Source organism: Manis javanica, chromosome 13 (assembly GCF_040802235.1).
Source record: "Manis javanica isolate MJ-LG chromosome 13, MJ_LKY, whole genome shotgun sequence".
Classification (NCBI taxonomy): domain Eukaryota; kingdom Metazoa; phylum Chordata; class Mammalia; order Pholidota; family Manidae; genus Manis; species Manis javanica.
In genome coordinates, this window is record NC_133168.1 from 40,456,445 (window position 1) to 40,470,743 (window position 14,299).

Below are 14,299 nucleotides of genomic sequence, written 5' to 3' on the forward strand. Positions count from 1 at the left end.
TCTATGTAGACAAAACAGGTGCAGTCAGAGATTCCCTGGCCAAACTAAAGAAAGATCTAGAGAAGAGGCATAAAAAATATGACAGTAGCGAAAGCTGGTTTGACTCTTGGTTCAAATACAAACCTTGGTTCGCTACCCTACTCTCGGCTGTTACAGGGCCACTGGTCATCCTGCTGTTATTGCTTACGATTGGTCCGTGCATAGTAAGTAGGCTGCTTAGGTTTGTGCGGGAAAGGGTTAATGCCATCCAACTTCTGGTCCTTTGACAGAGATATCAGGCCCTGGATGCCACTGTGGAAGATTCCTCCGTTTAATCAAGAAAAAGGGGGAATGTAGAGGAATGCAGGGAACAGGGCTGAGCCACCCAGTTTTCATAGAAACTACATGAGGCTAACATTCCTGGACCCTACCCTAAGTTAGATAACTAGAAGTAAACGACCCCCCTGGGGTGGAAACTGGTGATAAGTCACATAGGAATGCTTGTGCAAAGGTCAGGCACCTGGTGTATCCCTGTTCCAATTTTATTGGCCAAAATATAGAATGTGCTTCAAATTCATTGGTTGGGGTAATGTGCAGGCTCCGGTGCAATGACTGTAGAAATCCCATATAAACCATACCTAAAGTTGCTTGGGGGTGGGCAGCTTGGACTCTGCCTGTGTGTCGGGGAAGGTGCTGTCGATCCCAGCTTGCTGGCTGAATAAAGACTTTGCTTGGATTTTCATCTCCGTGTCCGTGTGTCTTGTTCTCTGGGAAACCCCGGAGTCCTGGACCCTAACAGTTTTTAGGGGTATTTTGCACCAGCATTTCCTTTCCCTGGACTTACAGCAGGTTATTTAAAAAATCAGACAGGTAAAAGACATTTTTTAAAAATAGAATATGTGTTTCCAAAAGATTCATATTTCTGAAAGAAATGTGGACTATAAATAGTCAGAAAATAATAGTTTTACTTCTAGAGGAATAATTGTTCATAATAAGTAGCACTCAATATATTTCAGAGGAATATTCTGAAAAATAACTGATATATTGCAAATATCTTGAACTGATATATAATATGTGAAATTATGAATATTCTGAAAAATATTTTGAATAATAACCCATTTTAGGAATGGTGCAGTGAGGGCACATGTCTCTATTTATTCTTCTAAGAAATTCAGGTCACTTCTCTGGCTAACATTTCTTGAGGAAAAGAAAAACCTCTCCACCTCTCAGTAACTATTTTGCCTAAGTCTGGAAAGAAGAGAGTACAGGGAAAATCAGCTTTAGTGTGAGGAGAAGCCTGCTCTGTCTGGAAAGGGAGAGATATAGGTGACAGTCAGTGTCACGCTTCCCGTAGCTCCTAATGATAATGTCAGAAGTGCCTTGTTAATTTTCAACATATCATGGAGTGTGCTAGATGCAACATAAATTATCTAGCCAACTTCATCTTGTTTGGTGTTCTTTGACACTAAACTTCAGTGACAAAGTACATCTCACTATGAACTATATTTTGTTTACCCTTGTTTTTTTTTATTCTTGCTCTGGATGTTGCCAGGCTTGTCTTGGCCATCTCTGTGATTTGAAAGGCATTGGCTGCTCTGTAAGGTAATCATCTTCTCACAGATATGCCTGGACTGACGTGTACTGTGCATGAACTGAAGCCTTGTCTTCTTCAGGGATCCAGGTAGAGGGTCAGATTTATTGTCTGTTCCCCAGAGGAGTATGCTTGAAAGTGGAAACACACTTCGGAGCCCAAGAGGTCCAACACACCATGAAAACTTGCTTAACATTGACAATGGCAGTAAAGCAGTTTCTCTTCAAACAAAACTATCCGGAAAATGTAGCATTTGCATTATAATAACAGATTCCCTGAAATATCTCTTCATCAGACAGACTTGTTTTCTCTCATTTGCCCATCTATGTAATTGCTGTGTCTGGACTGTTATTCTGATTTTTTTTTGACTTAGCAGATACACCAAATAAAAGCAGAGTTTAGTTGACATTTACTCCCACAATACTTTTTTAGAGACTAATGACTAATGGTGCGGAAGGAAGTACTTTGCCATGAATGTTTCAAGAATGAATTCCAGTATAATTTTTCATTAGTTTACAACTCTCATTAAGGGTTGCTCCTGGCACTGCTTCTTTTGACAGGATTTTCCTAACGTACATTCTGGAGTTCTCTGTATTTGTAGAAGAGGAAGAGGCATGAATGGTGACCTTTTTACTCTGTCAGGTAGTCTCCTGGTTCTCACCAAGTTTTCATGTTTTTTAGCTTTGAGTTTCCAGAGCAAAATATCACTGAGATTTTTTTTACCCCCGCCAAAGTTCACTAACTTTCAGAAGAACAAATATTGTGAAAGAAAATAAAATCAGTGTCTTACCTCATTGTGCTGCTTTAAGGAGACAGCAAGACTAAACATTTTTATTTCACTGAGAATTTTTTGTCTTCTCGTTTGTACAAATTAAAGTGACTCACAATCTCCCCATAGATAGATACAATAAAATGATTGATGGGGTGGGGTGTCCTCTTTGATTTATGAGGTAAAATGTGTGTGTATGTGTGCACATGCTTTTATTAAAAATTGGCAGATATAGGAGCATCTCCAGCAAAGAAATTAGGAAGTCATGACCTTAAAACTAAACAGAGCCATTGGTCCTCCCAATAGATCATGTAAACAAAATCAGTTTTGAGTCTCAGCTGATTCCTGAGGTTCTGTAGCAATGGAAACAAATGTTAGCCCTAATTACACAATGTGGACTGCCGTGACTGTAGAGATTGCCTAGCGCACTACCTAGCCTCCTTGTTAATGCCCCTAAGTGTGGTAGGATTCTTGCCCATAGTGACTAATAAAGGAACACCAGCAACAAGAGATACTAATTTTCTTTGTTTCAAGGCACCATTTTCTGTGATTTCTCAGAAACAATTTAAGACAAAAGCCTGCAACAGAAGCCCCATTTACAAAGAGGATGAAACTCAATGGGTTGCCTAAATTATTCTTAATTGTTTTGATTATGATTGTTAAACCTTGGTTGACTGTGTGCAATCTTAAATGTATTTAATATCCTATGATACAGATAACACCACAATAAAGAAGACCTAATAATATGAGGAAAATGGCACAACTAGATCCATAAACTTAAAAGAAACTGAAATTTACAAATGATTATCAAGTCAGATTTTGAGTTGTGTTTAACCGGAAACTATCAAGATATATTGCTCTGAATTTTGGGTCATATTAGTTCCCCAGAGTTGCCACACAAAGTAACACAAACCAGGTGGTTTAAAACAACACAAACTTATTGTCTCATAGTTCTGGAGATTAGAAGTCTGATATCAAGGACACCTTTTTGAAGGTTCTGGGGTTGGAGGAAGTTTCTTGCCCCTACCTATTGATTGCTAGTTGCCTAAAATCCTTAGTATTTTTTGGTTTGTAGAGGAATCACTCCAATCTCAGCCTCTGTCTTTGCATGGCATTCTCCTTTATGTCTTCACCTGTGTTGCCTCTGTTTATGTGTCTATGCTCAAACTTCTCCCTTTTACAAGGGCACAAGTCCTATATGGAGTTTACCCTAATTAAGTATGACCTCATGTTAACTTGATTATATCTACAAAGACGCTATTTCTGAATAAGGTCACATACTGAGGTTTGAAGTAGATGTGATTTTTTAGGGCACACTTTTCAACCCAGTAAACAGGATATGTAAGAAGAAGAGTAAAGCTACTAGGAATTTATTTTGGTTCAGGTGACTCATTGGGAATTCTGGCTGCATTAAGGAATCAAGGGCATAAAGTGGTCATAATGAGACATTAGTGTGAGATGGAGGGTTTTCATATTCTACTAAAATGATTTGATTTTCTTGGAGGTAATGCAAAGCTATAAGATGTTTTCAAATCAATACAATGGTTGATACTTGTTTTAGTAAATTTATTCTCTGTGATCAGTAGGTAGGAAGTAAGAAAGCATGAAATAGCAATTTTAGAAACTGTTGGATGTCTTTATGGTAAAAGAAAAGAGAGAGTTTAGGACTGCAACAAAAAGAAACTCAAGGAGAGACATTTTTAAGAGGCAGGAGAATTGGAGCAGTTTATACTCAGAAGCATAGAATCCACTAAAAAAGAAAAAAGATTGAAAATATTTGAGAGAATGTGAATAGCCAAAGTCCAGTCAGAAGAGTCTGAGACAAAGAATGCACATGGCCAACCTCGACCACAAAGCAACAAGGTCAATCTTTTCGTTTTGTTTTTTTTTTATGAATGAAGAAAATGACAGAAGGTTAGTGTGGATGTGAAATTTTTTTTTTTGAGAGGGCATCTCTCATATTTATTGATCAAATGGTTGTTAACAACAATAAAATTCAGTATAGGGGGGTCAACGCTCAATGTACAGTCATTAATCCATCTCAAGCCTAATTCTCGTCAGTCTCCAATCTTCTGAAGCATAACGAACAAGTTCTTACATGGTGAACGAATTCTTACATAGTGAATAAATTCTTACATGGTGAACAGTACAAGGGCATTCATGACAGAAACTTTCGGTTTTGATCACGCATTATGAACTATAAACAATCAGGTCAAATATGAATATTTGTTTGATTTTTATACTTGATTTATATGTTGATCCCACATTTCTCCCTTTATTATTATTATTATTTATATTTTTAATAAAATACTGAAGTGGTAGGTAGATGCAAGATAAAGGTAGAAAACATAGTTTAGTGCTGTAAGAGGGCAAATGTAGATGATCAGGTGTGTGTCTATGGACTAAGTATTAATCCAAGCTAGACAAGGGCACCAAAACATCCACGGATACAGAAGATTTCTCTCAAAGCAGGGGGGGTGAGGTTCTGAGCCTCACCTCTGTTGATCCCCAATTTCTCACCTGATGGCCCCCCTGCGACTGTGCCTGTCTTAGGTTGTTCCTCCCTTGAGGAATCTTACATGTCTCTGGCTAACCAGTCATCTTCCAGGGCCATACAGGGAAATGTAAAGTTGGTAAGTGAGAGAGAAGCCATATTGTTTGAAAAGGTTAGCTTTTTACTTCTTTGCAGATTTATGCCCTGTGGCTTCTATGTCCAGAACTTGTCTCGAGGTATCTTTACCACCTGGAGGAATTATGATACTTGGTAAATTCCATATGAGGCATGAATTTTATTTAAGGGTTGTAATTAGGAAGGAAGAAGAAAAGCTATAGAGGTAACATATGGAAGAAAACATGGGAGGATTGATTATTTCTTTGACATATCTTCTTGTAGAGTACCTTAAGCATGTATAGGTTTTAAACTACTAACTAACTTGTGCTCACATATTAACATAATAGGAATACAGTGACATAAACAAAGCAAATCTATAATTACCATCCATCTCCAGTGAAGCTAAGAAAACCATTTAGGCACCCTAGGCATTTGTGAAAATTTGTCTATGATATGATGGATATTGTCCAACTGTACTTGAACAGTCTGAGAGAAATCAGACAAATTAAAGCAGCCCATTTCTGGGATCTGTTCACATCCCATATGTTCTTTTAACCGTAGATAGTCTATAGTCATAAGATTTTGGAGTGCTACAACTTGCACCCCTCCCAACTCCTGGTTGAGTTCCAACAGTATAGATCTGGTCAAATTCGTTGTCTCACTGTATGCACATGCCAGCCTAGACATCTCCCTCCTCATTCCAATGGCAAGTCCAGGAAACGGTGGGGTGGATGCAGCCACAACCACAGCATCGCCCAGATCCCTGTGGAGGCTTTTTGATGATCATCCCCCTGGCAGAAGACCTCCAGAGAGTGCTGGTGCTGGAAGCTCCTCCTCATATCGTATCTTAGTTCATTTTCTGAGTATCCAAGCGAGGCCTTGATCTTCTTCATAGAAACAAACAGACACTTTGCCCACACTTTGAAATGCCCTCTATAACACTGTGTAGAACTCATTGGAGGTCAACACACAGGAACTGCTTTTTTTTTTTATTATTAAGAGAAAGGAATATTATCAGAAAAGAGTACCTCCATAGCTGATCATCGGACACCCTTTAAGTGATCAACATTAAGGATATTTAAAGCAAGCGTTGATCTTTGATTTACCAATAGTTTTATCCTATCAAGGAGTAATCCCCCTTTTCTTTCTTCCTTTTTTTTAAATCTTTAATCTACACTTACATGAAGAATACTATGTTTACTATGCTCTCCCCTATATCAGGTCCCCCCTAAAAACCACATTACGGTTACTGTCCATCAGCTTAGCAAAATGTTGTAGAATCACTACTTGTCCTCTCTGTGTTGTGCAGCCCACCCTCCCCTTTCTCCATCCCCCCACATGCATGCTAATCTTAATACCCCCCTTCTTCTTCCCCCCCCTTATCCCTCCCTGCCCACCCATCCTCCCCAGTTCCTTTCCCTTTGGTACCTGTTAGTCCATTTTTTGGGTTCTGTAATTCCGCTGCTGTTTTGTTCCTTCAGTTTTTCCTTTGTTCCTATACTCCTCAGATGAGTGAAATCATTTGGTATTTCTCTTTCTTTGCTTGGCTTATTTCACTGAGCATAATACTCTCCAGCTCCATCCATGTTGCTGCAAATGGTTGGATTTTTCCACTTCTTATGGCTGAGTAGTATTCCATTGTGTATATGTACCACATCTTCTTTATCCATTCATCTACCAATGGACATTTAGGTTGCTTCCAATTCTTGGCTATTGTAAATAGTGCTGTGATAAACATAGGGGTGCATCTGTCTTTCTCAAACTTGATTGCTGTGTTCTTAGGGTAAATTCCTAGGAGTGGAATTCCTGGGTCAAATGGTAGGTCTGTTTTGAGCATTTTGATGCACCTCCATTATGCTTTCCACAATGGTTGAACTAATTTACATTCCCACCAGCAGTGTAGGAGGGTTCCCCGTTCTCCACAGCCTCGCCAACATTTGTTGTTGTTTGTCTTTTGGATGGCAGCTATCCTTACTGGTGTGAGGTGATACCTCATTGTAGTTTTAATTTGCATTTCTCTGATAATTAACGATGTGGAGCATCTTTGCATGTGTCTCTTGGCCATCTGTATTTCTTTTTTAGAGAACTGTCTGTTCAGTTCCTCTGCCCATTTTTTAATTGGGTTATTTGTTTTTTGTTTGTTGAGGCGTGTGAGCTCTTTATATATTCTGTACATCAAGCCTTTATCAGATCTGTCATTTTCAAATATATTCTCCCATACTGTAGGGTTCCTTTTTGTTCCATTGATGGTGTCTTTTGCTGTATGGAAGCTTTTCAGCTTAATGTAGTCCCACTTGCTCATTTTTGCTGTTGTTTTCCTTGCCCAGGGAGATATGTTCAAGAAGAGGTCACTCATGTTTATGTCTAAGAGGTTTTTGCCTATGTTTTTTTCCAAGAGTTTAATGGTTTCATGCCTTACATTCAGGTCTTTGATCCATTTTGAGTTTACCTTTGTATACGGGGTTAGACAATGGTCCAGTTTCATTCACCTACAATGAGCTGTCCATTTTTGCCAGCACCATCTGTGGAAGAGACTGTCATTTTGCCATTGTATGTCCATGGCTCCTTTATAAAATATTAATTGACATTATATGTTTGGGTTAATTTCTGGAGTCTCTAATCTGTTCCACTGGTCTGTGGCTCTGTTCTTGTGTCAGTACCAAATTGTCTTGATTACTATGGCTTTGTAGTAGAGCTTGAAGTTGGGGAGTGAGATCCCCCCTACTTTATTCTTCTTTCTCAGGATTGCTTAGGCTATTTGGGGTCTTTGGTGTTTCCAAATGAATTTTTGAATTATTTGTTCCAATTCATTGAAGAATGTTGCTGGCAATTTGAGAGGGATTGCATCAAATCTGTATATTGCTTTGGGCAGGATGGCCATTTTGACGATATTAATTCTTCCTAGCCATGAGCATGGGATGAGTTTCCATTTATTAGTGTCCCCTTTAATTTTTCTTAAGAGTGACTTGTAGTTTTCAGAGTATAAGTCTTTCACTTCTTTGGTTAGGTTTATTCCTAGGTATTTTATTCTTTTTGATGCAATGGTGAATGGAATTGTTTTCCTGATTTCTCTTTCTATTGGTTCATTGTTAGTGTATAGGAAAGCTACAGATTTCTGTGTGTTAATTTTGTATACTGCAACTTTGCTGTATTCCAATATCAGTTCTAGTAGTTTTGGAGTGGAGTCTTTAGGGTTTTTTATGTACAGTATCATATCATCTGTAAATAGTGACAGTTTAACTTCTTCTTTACCAATCTGGATTCCCTGTATTTCTTTGTTTTGTCTGATTGCCGTGGCTAGGACCTCCAGTACTATGTTAAATAACTGTGGGGAGAGTGGGAATCCCTGTCTTGTTCCTGATCTCAGAGGAAATGCTTTCAGCTTCTCGCTGTTCAGTATAATGGTGGCTGTGGGTTTATCATATATGGCCTTTATTATGTTGAGGTACTTGCCCTCTATTCCCATTTTGCTGAGAGTTTTTATCATGAATGTATGTTGAATTTTGTCAAATGCTTTTTCAGCATCTATGGAGATGATCATGTGGTTTTTGTCTTTCTTTTTGTTGATGTGGTGAATGATGTTGGATTTTCGAATGCTGTACCATCCTTGCATCCCTGGGATGAATCCCACTTGATAATGGTTTATGATCCTTTTGATATACTGTTGAATTCTGTTTGCTAATATTTTATTGAGTATTTTTGCATCTACATTCATCAGAGATTATTGGTCTGTAATTTTCTTTTTTGGTGGGGTCTTTGCCTGGTTTTGGTATTAGGGTGATGTTGGCTTCATAGAATGAGTTTGGGAGTGTTCCCTCTTCTTCTATTTTTTGGAACACTTTAAGTAGAATGGATATTATGTCTTCTCTGTGTGTATGATAAAATTCCGAGGTAAATCCATCCGGCCCTGGGATTTTGTTCTTGGGTAGTTTTTTGATTACCATTTCAATTTCTTTGCACATAATTGGTTTGTTTAACTTCTGTCTTTCTTCCTTGGTCAGTCTTGGGAGGTTGTATTTTTCTAGGAAGTTGTCCATTTCTTCTAGGTTTTCCAGCTTGTTGGCATATAGGTTTTCATTGTAGTCTTTAATAATTCTTTGTATTTCTGTGGAGTCCGTTGTGATTTTTCCATTCTCATTTCTGATTATGTTGATTTGTGTTGATTCTCTTTTTCTCTTAATAAGTCTGGCTAGAGGCTTATCTATTTTGTTTATTTTCTCAAAGAACCAGCTCTTGGTTTCGTTGATCTTTGCTATTGTTTTATTCTGCTCAATTTTGTTTATTTCTTCTCTGATCTTTATTATGTCCCTCCTTCTGCTGACTTTAGACCTCATATGTTCTTCTTTTTCCAGTTTCAATAATTGTGATGTTAGACTATTCATTTGGGATTGTTCTTCCTTCTTCAAGTGTGCCTGGATTGCTATATACTTTCCTCTTAAGACTGCTTTCGCTGTGTCCCAGAGAAGTTGGGATTATTTCCTCCCCCAGTTTGGGGAAGTTTTCAGCAATTATTTCTTCAAAGAGACTTTCTATCCCTTTTCCTCTTTCTTCTCCTGGTACCCCTATAATACGAATATTATTCCTTTTGGATTGGTCACATAGTTCTCTTAGTGTTGTTTCATTCCTGGAGATCCTTTTATCTCTCTCTGTGTCAGCTTCTATACGTTCCTGTTCTCTGGCTTCTATTCCTTCAATGGCCTCTTGCATCTTATCCATTCTGCTTATATATCCTTCCAGGGATTGTTTCACTTCTTTGATCTTCTTCCTGACATCTGTGATCTCCCTCCGGACTTCATCCCATTGCTCTTGCATTTTTCTCTGCATCTCATCTCATTGCTCTTGCATTTTTCTCTGCATCTCTGTCAGCATGTTCATGATTTTTATTTTGAATTCTTTTTCAGGAGGACTGGTTAGGTCTGTCTCCTTCTCAGGTGTCTCTGTGATCTTTGTCTGCCTGTAGTTTTGCCTTTTCATGGTTATAGAGATAGTTTACAGAGCTGGTATGAGTGACTGCTGGAAGAGCTTCCCTTCTTGTTGGTTTGTGGCCTTCCTCTCCCCCTCGCAAGGCTCTGGGTTCTTGCAGGTGTGGATGTGGTCTGTATGTTGTCCTGTGTCCTCTGGTCTCTATTTTAGGAAGAGTTTTCTTTGTTATATTTTCATAGCTCTATGTGTTTTTGGGAGGAGATTTTCACTGCTCTACTCACGCCGCCATCCTGGCTCCACCCCCTATGTGAATTTTTATAGGTAAAGCCTGAAGCAATCAAGAAATGATATCTTTATCAAGTAGGAAGCAAAATTGAGTGCTTAATGAACGCCAAGTTTGGTGTGGCCCTGGTGGACAAAAACTAACAAAATGGACATAGCTCTTGCCATGTAAGAGTTTACAACCTAGTGGGAGGTGCAATGATAGTAAGGGTGATACAGAAAGTGAAGTATGCTGCAGAAATCCATAGGAAGAAAATCAGATGCTGTTTTACAAAGTCCAAGAAGTGATTTAAACTGAGACATAAAGAGTTAATAGGAATAACTGTCAAAACAATATATATATGTCAGAGAGTTCAGTGTTTCTAAACATAGGAAACAGCATGCCCAAACCCAGGAGAAAATTACATAGCAGTTTCAAGAGATTGAAAGAAGCTCAATGTGGCTCAGTTGCTAACTATATTGGGTATGTTGAGAAATAATTAATGCTAAAGTAAAATAACAGTAACCAGACAGTCTTAGCAGCTATGTTATATTTAGAATTTATTTTAAGGAGAGATGATGAATCATGGAAATGTTTTAAGTATGAGAGTAACATAGTAAGAGTAACATAGTAAATAGTTGCTCTTGTTGCTTATGGAAAAGAATTAAAGGGATTTAAAGAGAGGATAAGAACACTTGGGAATTCAGGGCAAGAATCCATGTGAAACATAGTGATAGATAAAACAGAATTGTAGAAGTAAAAATAAGAATTGATAAATTCCATGTACATTCAGGAAGAACAGTCCATGGGATTGTGTGCTAGATTAGATGGGAAGGGAAAAGAGAAGGATGAATCAAGCATCACACTCAGAGTCCTGACTTGCCTAGGTGGATTGATGCTGGAGTCACACACTGATACAAAAAGTTGGGGAAATTATAAATTCCATGTGGGAATTGTGACATTTGGACTATGTGAAGGATATGCAAGCTGAGTTGTCTCAAACTTTAGGAGAGTAGTGTAGTCTGGCTTTAGTATTTTGGAAGTCATCTATATGAAGGTGGAGACTTATGTTTATAGAAGGGCATGAGATAATTTCGTAGAATGATAAGAAAAAGGAGCCAAGAACTGCACCCTGAGAAGTTTAATATTTCAGAGTAGATGAAGAAGAAAAAGCAAACCTGCGGAAAAAGGCAGAGAAGTAGGAAAAAATTTTGGAAGATATAATATAAAAGCAATAAAAAATAAAGAGATTTTCAAAAAAGAGATGTGGTTAACTGAGAGATTAAGTGGAATAACCCATGAGAAATGTGCATTTATATTTTGAAAGCAAAGAAGAATGTGATTCTGGTATAACAGATGTAAAATTTCGGAAAGCTCATATAGGCAATGTTTCAAAAAGTTTGATATGTAATATTGTTTTTCTTACAGATTTGTACTCTTATTTGTATCATATGCTATCTTTTTTTGTTATGTATTTAACTACATGTGACTAATATGAAGGAATACTATTGAATTTGGCATATTTGTACTGGTTTTGTGTTGCTCTTTGAAACAATGGAGCGAAGGAGATGAACAGGACCAGCCTGTTGCTCCTTGGGGCTGAGTGAGAGGGCAAATGTCGAAGACTTGATCCTCTCCCTCCTTCTGAGGCAGAGGGAACACAAACCACACCAAGCTGGGAGATGTGTCAGCCTTGGAGGCGCAGCAAAACTCAGCTTTATTGCATCAGAAGCCCAGTTATATAGGGGAAGATAAGGAAGTAGCAAAAGCCAATGGGAATTGATTATCTCATCTATCACTAGGGTCTTAGGCAGGTTTCAGGTTAGGTGGGGAGGCAGAGTCAGGGCCAAGAGGGCACGTGCGCAGGAAGCTAGTTAGGCCACTAACGCGGAAGTAATGAGGGAGGATGGAAACCTCCAGTCTGTGGCCATCACAGGCCTGTAAGAGGCAAAAGGTCCCAATAGTTTTGATTATTTTATTAAACTAATTTATCAATTCTACTTCCTTTCACTTTTTTAGGTATTTATTATGCCACCTGAAAATAATGATTTTATGGTCTGTTCCATTTTAATATTTGTTGTTCTCAGTCTCATTTGCTAAGATACTGCATTGATTATGACTTCAAAGAAAATATGAAATGATAGTGACAGATGGTTTCTCCAAGATGGCTGGCTCACTGGTTGATTGATTATCTGCCCGGTGAGGAAGGGGAATTATTGAACTTCCTGATTTCAGTCATAAGTCTTGTAGCCTTTGACATAATAGAGTTCCCTTTCAGGGCACTGTCAGGTTACCTGCTCGCTACATTGAGAAGTCAGTGGCAACCTGTTCCTTCAGGGGAATTGAAACAATAATCTCGATGTTCTCTTGAGAGAATATTCTCTCTTTACTTATTGAAACATTATTTAATTATTTTTCTCTTTTAGTTCACTTTACAAATCAATTTAATTAATTTTCTTGACAAAAATTAAATAATACTGAAGAATTAATAATAGGAATCAGTTGTTCCTGGCTCAACACATCTCCAGCCATAGCCTTTCTGTCTAGAAGTAGTTCCTACTATGCATTTCTGCCTTTGTTTAATTTTTGCCTATATTTATGGCCGCACATTATCTTATTTCACCATTATTTTTAACTTCTGAGGTTTAGACTTTAGATCCCTGCTATTAAAAAGTATAAGCATAAACTTATATAGACATTATCACCCTAAGCCCCTTCATTCATTCTACCTACTTTGTAGCTATATTTTACTTTTTTGTTTTTCTACTATTTATGCTTTACATTAATATGCTCAATTTCCTTTTTCTTTAAACTCCATACAGTTTTTTTGCCTTCATGCTATGATAAAAGTATGTCAATTTATTTACACTTCCCTAATCTCTCCCTCCCCATTGATGCTGCCTACAGATCAGACTATATTATTATGTCATGTTTCTGGAATTTCTTCACTACAGAATTTATCTTAATTGAACTGTATGTTATTGTCTGTATCTTGAGCTCCAGAAGGCAAGGAATATGTTTGCTAAAGTTGCTAGAATAATAATCTTCGTTAAGATATATTTTTATCATACTTTTTAATTTGGAGTTAAAATGACATGTATTTAAGAATATATTTTCTATAACTATTGAGGATATATTTTTGTTTTGATATGATTTGTAATATAAATAGTTTTTGAGCTATCTTGCTTTAAGAGTAAATTCTGTTTGATATGATGCATTATAATTTTAAGGTGTTTTCTATTAGATCCCTGAGTACTTGATTTGATATGTTTCCTGTTATGAACAGCAACTCTAATTATTCTCTTCTTTTTATTGTATAAATATATTCTTTGTTCCTATAAATAGATGTATATATATATATACACATATATACATATATATATATATAACATATTCTTCCTTCAAATTGATTGCAAAGATAAAAATTGTATATTTTTTCCCAGTGCTTCCTACTATTTAGTTTAATAGACTTCTAAAGTTCTATTTTACATTATTGATAGGATATGTACTTCATTGATAAAGCACACAAGTCTGAGTTCAAGCAAATGCATTTTAAATCCCAGCTCCATCACTAATAATCAGTGTGACCATGAGCAATTAAATTTACTTAACTGCTCTAAACTTCTGTTTCCTATCTGTAAGTAATACTTATCCTGCTCTGTTGTTTTCTGTAAATTCCCTGGATGATACATGTAATTTGCTTAGCATCTGATAAATGGAGGGATTGTTATTTAGTGGTGTTCCTTAATTGGTAATATTTTAGTTATGATTTTTTCTGAAACTCTTCTAAAGTACTGTCTCTCAAAGAGCAGAATTCACACTTTATTATTTCCAGTAGACCATGAAGATCTGTGGCGAGAAAGATAAAATTTCAAGACTTGATTACTATTTTCCACAGTTCCAGAGTAAAATTAAAGCTCAAATATGAGAATGTCTCAGCATTGTCCTTAATATGGAAATGAAAAATAAATAACAAACTATACTTTGTAAAACCATACCTACTTTTTCATTACTTATGGCAATGAGAATGTGAAGGACCACACTGAAGATGACATATGGGAGACTTCTCTTTTATCTAGTAGTCACTTCCTATCCCCACTTCAATTTCATTCAACACAAAAGGATAATAATTATTTGATTAGAAAATTTCATTTTCTAGTTTTC